Here is an 11,692-nt window from a genome sequence, read left to right as displayed (position 1 = left end):
TCCGCGTGGATGCAGCCCCACGTCCTCCCTTAGTCTCCACAGCGGGTCCTGAGGAGGCCGGGCTCCTGTCACTGTGGACACAGACCCACATCCTCCACAGCAGGTCTTGGGGAGGCCGGGCTCCTGACCGTGGATGAGGCCCCACGTCCTCTTGAAGCCTGGGCGTCAGCACAGAGGGTCCTGAGGACTTGGAACGCCCGTCAGCGCGCCGGAAAGCGCATGCCCCGCATGGGTCGCGGAGAGGGACTCGGGCGCCCCCTGCGGGCGGTGGGGGCGGTGCAGGGTGCGGTGCGCTCAGTTCAGTGGAGGCACCTGTCCGTTCTGGGGTCCAGCTGAATCCATTACATTTTAAAAATTCAAACTGAAATGGAGTCCAATTACCCCCGACATCTCCAGAAATAGAAACAATTAATTAGAAACCATACGGAATTAAGTGAAATGCAGGCACAAGCTTTACAACTTGTACCAAAATTCATTCAACATTGTAGATAAATTTAAAATGTAAAACTGTCAAAAAGAAAACATAAAAGAATATCTACATGACCTTGGGTTTGGTGATGAGTTTTAACACAACACCAAACGCCAATCCACAAAAGAAAAAAAAAACTGATAACATGAACTTCCTAAAATTAGAACTTCTGCTCTGTGAAAGACCTTGCTCAGAAACAAAAAGACAAGCCACAAACTGGGAGGAAATATTTGCAAAACATATATCTGGTAAAAGATCTGTATTCAAAATATACAAAAAACTATCAGAACTGAACAATAAGGAAACAAACATCCGAACTGATAATGGGTAAGGGTCTGAAAATGCCTGGACAAAGAAGATATGCAGACACAGAATAAGCTTAAAAAATATGCTCAACGTCATCATTAGGAAAGAACAAGTGTAAACGACAGTGAGACAGCACTGCACACCTATTCCAAATGCTGAACTCCAGAAACAAGAATACCAACTGCTGGAAGGTGAGGAATGGCAGCAAACGTCCCTTCAGAAGACAATATGGCCATTTTCTCCAAACCTAAATAAGTCTCACATTAAGGTCCAACAATTGTACTTCTGGTATTTAGACCACTTCTTTGAAAAGCTATTTCCAAACAAAAACATGCAGTTATGCACAGCAGCTCTATTCATAGTGGTTACAAACTTAACGAAGCCAGGATGTCCTTCCGGTAATGAATCCATAAGCACACTGAGTGTATCCGTGTGAAGGAAGCAGAATATGCCAGGCAAAATGTGCCTCTTTGGCACAAGGGTTATTTGGGTGGATTAATTTTAAGAAACAGCAGACATGGGAGAATCTCTGACAACTGGGTAAAAGTTGCTGTTTGGTGAGTGAAAGGTATGCGGATAAAGGAAAGCTCCATTGGTAGGCCTGTCTCCCTCTGTATCAGGAACAGAATGACTAAATCTCAAGAAACTCTTACTGAAAGAAAAAGCACAGACTTAAATCTGTGTAACAACCATTCCCTCACTTACTGTGCTCACCTGATAACATCCCTTAACTGGCCTTCCCACCACCTAAAATCTTTTGGTCTTTAGTTGAAGATGGCATTTAGAGTGAGGGCTGGGTCACTTCAAGCGGTTACTCCGTTTTCCTGGGTATCTCCCATGAATACAGGACATTTGAATGATACTAAACTTTGACTTGTTTTTCTCCTGTTAATCTATTCAGCAATAAAAAGAAATGAACCATCACCCTCACACAATGACATGGATGAACTTTACACGTATTTCTCTAAGTCAAAGAATCCAGTCTGAAAAAGTTACACACTGAGTGACCCCATTTGTAGGAGATTCTGGAAAAGGCAAAACTAGAGGTGATAAAATGATCAGGGGGTGAATTCCATCATATTTTAATGATTTATACCTGCCATTACTCATTTGTCAAAACCCAAACATTTTGGGGCACCTGGCTGGCTCAGTCGGTGGAGCATGCAACTATTGATCTCGGGGTTGTGAGTTCAAGCCCCATGATAGGTGTGGAGGTTACTTAAAAATAAAATCTTTGCGGCACCTGGGTGGCACAGCGGTTAAGCATCTGCCTTCGGCTTAGGGCGTGATCCCGGCGTTGTGGGATCGAGCCCCACATCAGGCTCCTCTGCTATGAGCCTGCTTCTTCCTCTCCCACTCCCCCTGCTTGTGTTCCCTCTCTCGCTGGCTGTCTCTATCTCTGTTAAATAAATAAACAAATAAAAATCTTAAAAATAAAATCTTTAAAAAACACAAACAAACATGTTTACATCCCCAAAAGTAAATCATAAGCTGCTGAAATAAAGTTACTTAGGATGTGGGAGTGTCGCAGGGTGGTGTAGGGGCCAAGGGCAGGCTGCCCCAAATCTGCCACTTTGACAAATAGATATTTTAAATAAAAGTTACTTAAGAGACAGCCTATGTAAGAGGGTCACTCAAACCCTCCTCTGTCCCCCTGGAAGCAGGAAATCTATCCGCACATGAAGATCTCCCTGTACCAGGAGGTGAAAAGACTTCCTAATCACCAGAGAAGGGAAATTTAGAGCCCAGAAGGCTGCATAAACAACCCTTGTTACTTTTAACTAACTTACTACCCCAGCCTGAATTCTGTTTAGAATTCCTTAATAATTGAGCTCCCAAGGTTGTTTTCCTTCTTCTGTGAATTTCTCACAGATTTATTTTCTCTTTGTCCACAAAGTATAAAACCTGCCGGCCTTGGTCATTTAATCATGTGTACATGATTAAACTTTGTGGGGTTTTTCCCTCCTGTTAATCTGTTTCATGTCAATGTATAATTCCCAATCCAACTGAAAGAACCTTGAAATGAGCAAACTTTCTTCTGCCCCTTCAGTGGGATACAGAAAATGACAAAGACTCTAACTGTACTGGAAATGTATGAAAAACACCCACTGCAGGCTGTATGGCAGAAGATGCTGACCTAAGTAAACTTTGGAAACGAGTGGAATCTGTAGACTAAAGGAAAAAGTTCTTCCCCATCAGGGTGGTAGCTAACAGATCTGAAAACACCCCATCTGTAATCTGGAATGGGGCAGTGAATTAAAACATGGCAGGTGGTGAGAGCCAGTTTGTCACTGTTGGAGTAGAAAGTTACAGATCAGCCAAGGAAGAATATCACAATACAACCAGGTTGGAGACATCAGCATGAACTCATCTTCGGCTCAGTACGGATACAGACAGTACCACATGGACATCTTTAATTAGGTGTGTTTACATTGGTTGGAACACATGCATGTATTGCCTTCCATTGTCTGCTGAGCACATTCAGTTCCCACAGGCAAGACTTTAGTACCATTCTCTAATAAAAGGAGCCAGAGCTCTTCTAAGATATTGCTAATAGTAGGACTGAGACTGTAAATATAGGAGCCAGGATAATCTTGAAGTATCAGAAAGTAAAGAAGTACCAGAGAAAACCCTACAAAGATGGAATATGTCCACAGAAAACAGGAGACAATGGAAAACACTGGTAAAAAATAAATGACTTGTTAAAAAGAAACCACAGGCCCCAAATGCAGTCACTTAACATTAAGAGACCCGGGTCAGCAAACGAGGTCTTACCGCCTAACCCAACTGCAGTTTCACACACCCCCACCTCCATGTAAACTTTAACCAGTCAACCAGGAATATGTACTGAATGGCCCCTTCTCTTCCCCTTAGGAGGGCAACCCTGCCTTAAACAATGCATTGTTTGCTAACGATTTCCTTTTTTCAATTCCCTGCTTTTAAAAGCCTTTCCTTCCGTGCAGCTCAAAGGAGGTCCTTTCTATTTGCTAGATGGGATGCTGCCCAATTCATGAATTGTTCAGTAAGGCAATGTGATCTTTTAAATTACTCAGTTGTATTTTTTATTAACAGATTACACAGGATTTTACAATTGGGGTTGAATAGACCTCTTCTAACAGAATTCCAAATAATAAATATAGACAGACCCTCAGCTACCCATCAAGGAGGTGCAGCTGACTCCCCTCTCCTACAGTGTGTGGGCTCCGCACAGTGTCTTCCTGCTCACGAGGACACACCATAGGCACCTGGGAAAGTAACTTCATGGTGGGGAAGCCCGACCAACACAGCCTCAGGTGACCAAGGTTAACACAGACAGTGACAAGTGTTCCTTGCTGTACAGTGATGACAGAGCACTTCACCTCTGTGATCCGCTTCCCTGAAAACCACAACCCCCGTCTAACCATGAGAAAAACAAGTAAATCCCAATGCAGGTCTATGTACAAAATGCCTGACCTGTCCTTCTCAACACCATCCAGGTCATCAAAACAAGACAAATCACAGCCAAGCAGAGCCTAAAGAGACATGACGACCACATGTCACGGGGTGCCCTCATGGGATCCTGGAACCAGAAAAGGTAGAACAGAGGGAACCTGGATAAGTATGGACTTCAGTAAATAATAACGTATCAACATTTGTTCATTAATTGTGACAATTTATGACAAATTTAAAGGTTAAATAAGAGAAACCTCTTACATCAGACTGAAAACCTAGAGGAAATGGGTGGTTTCCTAATAAAAATGCACATTAACAAAATAGACCCTAAAATAAGGAAAAAACAAGCAGACCCAATTAGCCGTCCAGGGCCTCTTCCTCGTGCTGATTCTCCTCTCACTGTTCTGGGGTTTTCCTCTCTGGGGCAGAGAAGGAACAGGGACAGAACTATTCTGGAGCTCCGCTGAGACCTGACCTCACTGTCTTCCTCTCCCCCAGCCATGCTCCTCCCAGTGAGGACACGTGCACGGGGAGTCTCAGGGATTGTCAATCCTGATGTGTCACCTAGCACTTTGGATGGCAAGGGACTGGACACACTTACTGAAGTAAAAGAAGTTAATATATTTTAATGGTAGAAATATGTTAATACTTGCAAGAGACAAGTTAGCAGTGGTTTTGGACTGGCAGGTCCAGAGGCTGACAATCATTCTGCTAAGTGCTCTGGGGTGGCCCCATTCCCAGGCACAGTCTCTCTCACTGCATCTGGGGCCTCCCACAACTCCAGGCTGACACCCACTCACCATCCGTTCTACTGGGAAGGGTTTCTCTTTCCCTTGGGTTCCATGTAAAGTCATGACTTTAAGTGTCTTTGGCCCAGCTTGGGTCACACTCCCATCCTTGAAGCCATTAGAGCACCCAGAGAACAGAGCATGGGGTTGGGTAGACTTGGATCATACGCCCATCTCTGAGGTGGGTGAAGAGTGGGGTCTGCCCTCTGGAACTGTGGATGGGAGGCAGGTGAGATGTGGTTCCCAAAGGCAAGCTGAGATGCTGGACTTGGACGTGAGAATGGATGCCAGGCTGGGAAAGCAGCAGATTCCACATCACTGGTGGCAGACTGCTCGGCTATGGAACCTGAAGCCCAGGGAAGGAAGGGGTCACTTAGGGTCAGGGGCTGCAGCTGCCCATCCAGTGCTCTTGCTGTTCTCCCACGATGGGAAGACGCTCTTCCACTTGCTGAAAAAGCAACTTTGCTGTTAGTGGGAAACAAGACTCCTGCCCTGGGCACTGGGTCCTCTCGTCTCAGAGACTGGAAGGCACACAGACCTCACTCGTGTCCCTGGGAGGAGGGAGCCCCGGAGTGACACCTGCCCCCACATTAATCACCCATCCCCAAAGAACAAACTGGCTCATTTTCCAGTCTCTTCTCTCTCTTTTACAAAGAGCAGAGACCAAATGTGTGGATGGTGAGGAAATTATTGCTCAGTGAAGCAGTGGGAAGCTCAAGGATTATCCCACAGCACAGAATCCACACTTGGCAGGCTGTTCAAAGGCCACAGACCCTGGGTCATGCATGCAGTCTCAGTGAGATACTGCCTGCTGGGACACACAGTTGTTCCTATATCCTTGATTCCTATTTTTTTTTAAAGATTTTTATTTATTTGACAGAGAGAGAGACAGCCAGCGAGAGAGGGAACACGGGCAGGGGGAGTGGGAGAGGAAGAAGCAGGCTTCCAGCAGAGGAGCCTGATGTGGGGCTTGATCCCAGAACGCCAGGATCGCACCCTGAGCCAAAGGCAGACGCTTAACGACTGAGCCACCCAGGCACCCCCCTATATCCTTGATTCCTAACAAGTACGCATGTCAAATATTTGCATTATAACTGGAGGCCAAAGGACAGCCAGGCCAGTCTGTTTTATGGCTGTTGTACCCAGAGCCACACTCTGTATTTGGAGGATTATTACCGCTCTTAGCAGGCTCAGAGGCTGTGAGGGAGGAGGTGCTTGTCTCAAGCACACAAATGTTAGGAATGGAAACATCCCATGGCGCTGTCTACACTGCCCATGGACCTGTTACGTTGCCAGGAGCACAGTCAGCTCAGTAACCTGCTGGGGGTGGTCAAGATCCAGACTAGCCTGAGCTGGAGGACCATAGATGCCTGCCTGGATGGTTGGAGGCCAAAGGTTGCCCTTTCTGAGACCTGACTGTCTACTGCTGATCACTCAGATAGGACCAAGGATCCAGCCAGTTGCAAGAGGGCCCCACCAGCCCCACAAGAAGGCTGTATATGGGAGCAGGTAGGCCTCTGCACCCGGTCCTGTATGGATCCATACATGTCTGCTGCATGCTCTCGTGGGTCAGGGCTGTGCTGGAACCAGGGGCAGCCCAGGCAGAGTGGGATCAGGAACCGGTATAAGCTCTGCACAGCCCTTGACTGGAGTGCAGTTGTGTTTCAAACAATCAGTGCCCACAGGGATATCCCACTCTTCTTCTGTTAGAGCCCAGGACTGAGGGACAGAAGAAAAAGACTCCAACTCAGGCCATGACTCATGTGTGACTCTGGGTAATTCCTGTCCAATGTGGTGGCCCAGAGACATGGAGGAGGGGAAAGTGAGCCCATTAGGCATAAACCCAGACCCTGACCCTGATCTTGACCCAGAACCAGACCCTGGCCCAGACCCTGACTTGATCCTGACCCAGAACCTGACCTAGACCCAGACCCAGACCCTATACTAGAGCCTGACCCAGACCTTGGCCCAGACCCTGATCCTAACCCTGACACTGGACCAGACTCAGACCCTGACCTAGACACAGACCCAACCCTGACCCTGGTTCAGACCCAGACCCTGACCTAGACCCAGACTCAGACTCAGACTCAGACCCAGACCCAGACCCAGACCCAGACCCTGCCCCGGCCCAGAACCTGACCCTGACCCTAGCCCTACCTCTGGACCAGACCTAGGCCCTGACCCCTGACCCCTAACCCTAAACCCTAACCCCTGACCCTAATCCGACCCTGACCCTAAACCCTAAACCCTAACCCCTAACCCCTAAACCTACACTTGATCTTAGCCAAAAAGCCGAGAAGCGATCCCTAACCCCTAAACCTAAACCCTAAGCCCTAGCCCCTAACCCTAACCCCTAACCCCAGAGCATTCAGGACAGGAGAACCGGGAGGGCCCCCGGAGCCCCCCACAACCTTCGGCGATCCCCAAGCCCCAACCTTGAAGCCCATGCTCACCCTCCCCTGTGTCTTCACCTCAACCCACCGCGGAGCTCGCCACATAGCAGGCAGATCCGGCCTGCGGGGGTCCTGGGCTCTAACCCTAACCCTAACCCTAGTTCATCTGTGGAGGGGCCCCTCCCCAGGAGCCTGGAGCCGCAACCGCGGGGATTTGGGACACTTGAGCCCCACCGCAGGACTCTGTCTGCCACCCCGCAGGAAACCGTGCCCCTTGGGAGGCTGTAGAGCATTCAGAGCGGGAGAACCGGGAGGGCCCCCCTGAGCCCCCGGTGAACTTCAGCGGCCTCCCGCACCCCAACCCTGAGGCCCACGCTCACCCTCCCCACGCCCTCACCTCAGCCCGTATAGCTCGCCATACAGCCAGCAGATCGGGCCTGCGGAGCTCCTGGGGTCTAACCCTAACCCTAGGTCAGCCGCGGGGTGGGGTGGGGGGGCCTCCCCAGGAGCCTGGCACCACAGCCCCGGGGAATTGGGATACCTGTGCCCCACCGCAGGACTCAGCTTGCCACCCCACAGGAAACCGTGCCCCTTGGGGCGCTACGGAGCATACAGGGCACGAGAACTTGGGGAGGCCCCCGGAGCCTGTCCCCATCTTCAGCAGTCCCCCGTGCCCCAACCCTGAGGCCCAAGCTCACCCTCGCCCACATCCTCATCTCAGCCCTCTGTGGAGCTTGCCGCACAGCCTGCAGATCGGCCCTGCCAGGCTCCTAGACCCTAACCCTTACCCTAGGTTGGCCACAGAAGGGCCCCTCCCCAGGCTCCTGGTGCCCCACTCCGGGGGACTGGGGACACCCGAGCCCCACCATAGGACTCAGCATGCACCCCACAGGAAACCCTACCGTTTTGGGGCACAGCAGAGCATTCAGGGCAAGAGAATTGGGGCACCCCCTAGGAGCCCCTTCTGGTGAACCCCGACCTTTGTGGGCCCTCCCGGGTGAAACCCCAAGGCTCACACTCACCCACTCTTGTGCCCTCATCTCAGTCGGCCTGGGAGTTCTCTGAGCACTGGGCACTTCGGACCTTGCTGTCTCTTGAGGCCTAACCTAACCCTGGGTCTTCTGCTGAGGGTCCCCTCCCTGTTTGCCTGCCTGCAAGGCAGCAGGCATTGGGCTCACCTCTGCACGACTAGAGGATTCAGCCTGCCCCACAGCAGGAAACCATCCATTTGGGGCTGCAGCAAGGATTCATAGCATGAAAATCAGAGGGCCCCCCTCAGCCCATCCCAGGGAACCCCCATTTCAGAGATCTCCCAGATCCAATTAGTAGCTTCACACTGACCTTTAAACTTGCTCTCCACGGAGATCTTTTGAAATTCTCCACACTTCCAACCGATGGCATCATCCAGTCAGTGCCTTACCCAGCTTTAGGTCTTGAGATGGATTAAAATAGGAAGTCATTTCACTGATGATGACGTACTGGTGACCAAGAGATACATGCATAAATGCTTCATGTCACTTGGCTTCAGGGAAATACAAATCTAAACCCCTATAGGTGCCATATCACACGAGGCCGAATATCTAAAAATAAGAAGACATGAAACTACACATGTTGGAGAGGATGTGGAGAAAGGGGAGACCTCTTACACCCCTGTACGAATGCAGTCCGGTACAGCCACTCTTGAAAATGGTACGGAGTTTCCTCAAGAAGTTATAAATAAAGCTACCCTATGTCCCAGCAATTGCACTACTGGGTATTTACCCCAAAGAGACAGAGGTAGTGAAGACGGGACACATGCACCACAGTGTTCATAGCAGCAATATCCATAATAGACAAACTGTGGAAAGAGTGCAGATGAGCATGGATAGATGAATGGATAAAGAAGATGCGGTTCATATATACAATGGAATATTAGCCATTAGAAAGGATGAATACTTACCATCACACCGACCTGGGTAGAGCTGGAGGGTATTATGCTGAGGGAAATAAGTCAATGAGAGAAAGACAATGATCATATGCTTTCACTCCCATGTGGAATATCAGAAACAGGGAAGAAGACCATAGGGGAAGGGAGGGAAAACAGAATGGGAAGTCATCAGAGAGGGAGAAAAACCATGATAGACTCTTAACTATCGCAACAAACTGATGATTGCTGGAGGAGACTTGGGGGGGGGGTAACTGGGTGAGGGGCACTAAGGAGGTCACAGGATGCAATGAGCACTGGGTGTTACACACGACTGATGATTTATTGAAGACTACATCTGAAACTAATGGTGTACTGTAAGTTGGCTAATTGAATTTAAATTAAAAAATAAAAGACCTCGAATAAACAATCCTAAACATTTGTATGGAACCACTAAAGATACTGAAGAGCCAGTGCGATGTGGAAAAGAAAAACAAAGCTGGAGGACTCACAATTTCAGATTTCAGGTTATACTACAAAGCTGCAGTCATCCTAACAAGACAGTACGGCACAAAAATAGACACAGCGACCAAAGGAACAGGATACAAGTTCAGACAGAAACCCACAATTATGTGGTCCATGAATCTTCCACAAAACAGGCAAGAATATCAAAAGGGAAAAGGACAGTCTCTACAACAAATGGTGTTGGGAAAACTAGACAGCTACGCACAAAAGAATGAAATTAGACCGCTTTCTTACACAATACAGACAAACACAAAACAGTTTCAAGACCTCAATATGAGACCTGAATCCATAAAAATCCTACAGGAGGGAAGACAGTAACTTCTTGACATGGACCATACCAACGTTTTTCTAGACTGTCTCCTAAGGCAAAGGAAATGAAAGCAAAAATAAACTATTGGGAATACAGCAAAATAAAAAGTTTCCACACGGCAGAAGAACAATGAAAATGTAATAATAATAAGACAACCTACTCAAAGGGAGAAGATATTTGCAAAGATCATATGCAATAAAGGGATGGTGTCCAAAACATATACAACTGATACTACCTGAACCCAAAAAAACAAATAATCCAGTTAAAAAATAGGCAGAAGACATGGACAGACATTTCTCCAAAGAAGAAATACAAATGGCCAACAGTCCCGTGAAAAGATGTTCACCATCACGCATCATCAGGAAAATGTAAATCCAAAGGACAATGAGGTAATACCTCAAACCTGTCAGAATGGCTAACATCAAAAGCACAACAAATAGCAGGTGTTGGGAGGATGTGGATAAAGGGGAATCCTCACGAACTGTGGGTGGGAATGCAAACTGTGGTGGCCACCGTGGAAAACAGTATGAAGGTTCCTCAAAAAATTAAATATAGAACTACCCTACGGTCCAACAATCACTCTACCGGTATTTCCCCAAAGACTAGGCAAACAGTAACTTAAAAGGATACGTGCACCCCTATGTTTCTTGCACCATTATTTACAATATAACAATATGGAAGCAACCCAAGTGTCTGTAGAAAAATTGACAAATGAGATGATAGATGTGTGTATTCTCACACACACACACACACACACACACACACACACACACAATGGAGTATTACTCTGCTTGAAAAAGAATGAAACCTTGCCATTTGCAGCCACATGGATGGAGCTAGAGAGTATTATCCTAACTAAAATCAGTCAGTCAGAGAAAGAAAAATCCCACACGATGTCACTATTATGGGGAATTTAAGAAACAAACAAAAATAAATAAAGAGAAAAAAAAGACACACCAAAATGCAAACTCTTAACAATAGAGAACAAACGGATGGTTACCAGAGAGGAGGTGGATAGAGGGATGAGTGAAACAGATGAAGCGGATTAAGAGGACACTTTTCTTGATGACCACTGAGTAATATATAGAATTACTGAATCACTCTATTGTACACCTGAAACGAATGTTAACACTGTATGTTAGCTCTACTGGAATTAAAATAAATTTTTAAAAAAGAATTTTCTTTCAGGAAGCTCTTTGAAAAAGCTTTTCCTGTGCACTGTGCATAAGCCCTACTTGAGAGGATTCACTCTACAATAATTATTCACTCTATGCCTTGAATTCAGATTTCACTGAGTTCTTACCGTGGATCCCAGCCCACGGGAGCCATGGTCCTTTTCTGTCCAGGCTCAGCACCTATGCATTCAAGATTGGAAGTAGAGACAGATGTCAATTCACAGTCCAGAAAGTTGTTATTGTTTCTGTTTTAGTGTGAGAGAGTCAGAGTGTGGGACAGGTTTCAGAGCAGGTTTATTATGGATCCTGGATCTCTACTTCAATGTTCATTACCTGGATCCATTTGGCTAATAGGTTCCCTGTGGATGGGCTTGCTTCCAAGCACATACAT

The 11,692-nt window shown here is 47.3% G+C and overlaps 1 long non-coding RNA gene across 1 annotated transcript in view; it reads right to left on the bottom strand.

Moving 5' to 3' along the window:
* Positions 1 to 3,813: 3,813 nt before the first annotated feature.
* Positions 3,814 to 11,692, bottom strand: part of LOC113248527 (uncharacterized) — a 50,489-nt gene continuing 42,610 nt past the window's right edge. The window contains exons 9-10 of the long non-coding RNA XR_008960486.1: positions 8,730 to 8,968; positions 3,814 to 5,341 (exon numbers count right to left, since the gene is read on the bottom strand). This is a non-coding gene — a long non-coding RNA (uncharacterized LOC113248527). The remainder of the gene's footprint in view (positions 5,342 to 8,729; positions 8,969 to 11,692) is intronic.

Source organism: Ursus arctos, unplaced genomic scaffold (genome assembly GCF_023065955.2).
Source record: "Ursus arctos isolate Adak ecotype North America unplaced genomic scaffold, UrsArc2.0 scaffold_2, whole genome shotgun sequence".
Classification (NCBI taxonomy): Eukaryota; Metazoa; Chordata; class Mammalia; order Carnivora; family Ursidae; genus Ursus; species Ursus arctos.
This window is presented reverse-complemented; position numbering and strand designations above follow the sequence as displayed.